General features: G+C 57.2%; 1 protein-coding gene across 1 annotated transcript in view; it reads left to right on the top strand.

Annotated features, from left to right (window-relative positions):
* Positions 1–939: 939 nt before the first annotated feature.
* LOC105000769 (chromosome unknown open reading frame, human C9orf9) overlaps positions 940–2,449 on the top strand; it is an 8,372-nt gene continuing 6,862 nt past the window's right edge. The window contains exon 1 of the mRNA XM_010856767.1: positions 940–1,025. The gene's annotated coding sequence lies outside the window, so the exon portion shown is untranslated. The remainder of the gene's footprint in view (positions 1,026–2,449) is intronic.

Raw genomic sequence — 2,449 nt, 5'->3', positions numbered from 1 at the left:
AGTTGATGATGGACAGGGAGGCCTGGCATGCTGCAGTCCATGGGGTTGCAAAGAGTTGGACACGACTGAGCGACTGAACTGAACCAAGGCCCAGAAAGGGGGAAATTCTAGGCCGAGGTCACTCATAAATCCAAGGTAGAGCCAGCCTTCCAATGCATATTCATTGGAAGGACTGATGCTGAAGCTCCAGTACTTTGGCCACCTGATGTGAAGAGCCAACTCACTGGAAAAGACCCTGATGCTGGGAAAGATTGAAGGAGAAGGGGCGACAGAGGATTGATGGTTGGATGGTGTCATCAACTCAGTGGACGTGAGTTTAAGCAAACTCCAGGAGATAGTGAAGGACATGGAAGCCTGGTGTGCTGCAGTCCGTGGGGTCAGAGAGTCAGACATAACTGAGCAAACGAACAACAACAAAGAGCCAGCCTGGAACTCAGCTTCCTGACTCCTAGCCAAAGCCTTTCCAGCAGCCACAGCCCAGAGACATGGCCTCTAAGGGAAAAGGGCTCTCTCCCCTCAGAACTGCCTCCTCAAAGCACGCACACCTTGGTAGGCTTGTCAAGTCAAATCCAACTGCAGAGACAGCTGAGGAAGAGAAGGAAGCAGCCTCCCTCCGAACAAAGAGCACCACCACCAGGCCTGTGATTTGCACTGGGGAGGTTCAGCTTGCTTCCTGGACATTTCTGAAGTGACTTGCCTTTCTCCTCATTTATTTTAAGCCCTAGGCACTTTTCATAGCACGATTTAATCTTCTTTAACAGCCTGGAAAAATACAAATCAATTAAAGCTGAAAATCTAGTGGGTAATCACTTTTTCCTTCCTCCTCCCCCAGATCGAGAAGTGCCTGCACCCACTGCCTTTCATCTAGACTAATTTGACTGCAGTGACTCTTGTTCAAGGGACAGCCGCTTTGGATAGCTTGTTACAGCTCCCCTCACGACATCCCTGGCGTGCATGTCACAAGTCAATAGGATCAAGAACCAAGTCGGTTTTGCTCTCAGGGGCTCTTGGGGCCACCAGCCAAGGTAGGGCTGTATCCCTGAAGAACTTGGCAAGCTCAGGACGGCGGCAGAGAGCGGGGTACACTGAATGCTAGTCCTCGTTGCTCTGGGATGGGGCAGCAGGGAACAGCCTCACACAAGTGGGAGCGAGGCACTGGGTCCGGGTAGTGCAGGCCCTGGGTGTCCACACCTCACCCACCCACCTACCTACCTCCAGCCTCAGTCAGTCTGGTATCTGGTGTGTTTCTCTCAGTGGACCCTCACTGAGGTGGGGGGAAGAGCGGAGGTAACCAAGTAAAGATCTCAGGCTCAGTGAAATCGGCAGAACTGAGTGGGACATCTGGGTTTGCTCACCAGCTGCCAGACCTCAGCTCTGTCGTCTGTCCTGTGGGAATAACCGTGGTACCTCATTCAAGGGGCTGTGGTGAGCATCTGAGATGAGGCTTGTTTACCTAGGGTTTACCTAGAGCCTCGCTGAGTAGCCGGCTGTTACTAGGAGGATTGGGGCGAGCCACCCGGGATCTCGGTGAAGGCTGAAGCTCAGCTCCAGTTCGGCCTCCCCTGTACCTGCCCGCCTCCACCCCACCTGCAGGCCACGTAGCCCTTCTGGCCACCCCCACCCATCCCCCCACTTTCTTTTGTCCTTAATCTGTTCACTCATTGTCTGCCTCCCACTCCTGACGTCCCTCCAGGGTAGGAGTCTTGTCTGTTTGGCTGAACACTGTGTGCCCAGTCCAGCACCCTGCAGGTGTCTGACCCCTGGCAGGCGCTTCAACATGAATGAATGACCGCCTCAGGTGCTCTGCACCTCCTGGGCTAGAAGCTTCCGTGGTTGCCCTCACAGCTCTGCCCTCACGTGGGGCCTCAACCTCGGCCTGCCCACAGCCTCCACCCTCTGCCCAGGGCCCCACCTCCTCTGCCCGCCTGCCTGCCCACCCTCCTCTCCAAAGCCTGCCTTCTTTTCAGACCTTCCCTCCCCCAGGAGGCAGAGCCATCGGCAGCCCCTGCAGCTTTTTTTTTGCGGGGGGGCAGCGGGGGTGGGGGGCGGCGCACGTCATGCTTGCTTTTACCTATCTGGATTGCTGAGTTCCTAGCACCCCCTGACCTTTTGCACCCAGGTGTGTACCTCACTCTCCTCGCCCCAGGCCAGGTCCTGGTAGGCCTGCCTCCACGGGCACTGCAGCCAGCTTGACCGTCTGTCCCGCCTGCAGGCAGGGCTGGGGTGGGGCCTTGGCTGGCTATGACAGGTGTCCAACCATGGGCCCCGCAGCATCCCCCAACCCCACTCCCCGCCTGGCTTGGGTTAGGGTTAGCTTCAGCAGAACCAGGAGAAAGTTGAGTGGAAGGAGGCCCTGCCCCGCGTGGCCCTGGGTCAGGCCTGACCCCAGTGGCGCTGCGCTGTCCTGCTGGCAAACACGGGCTCTGGCTCCCAGGGCTGGCCCAGGATG

The sequence above is a fragment of the Bison bison genome, unplaced genomic scaffold (genome assembly GCF_000754665.1).
Source record: "Bison bison bison isolate TAMUID 2011002044 unplaced genomic scaffold, Bison_UMD1.0 scf7180017864375, whole genome shotgun sequence".
Classification (NCBI taxonomy): Eukaryota; Metazoa; Chordata; class Mammalia; order Artiodactyla; family Bovidae; genus Bison; species Bison bison.
Note: the sequence above shows the minus strand (reverse complement) of the source record. Positions and strands in the feature narration are given on the sequence as shown.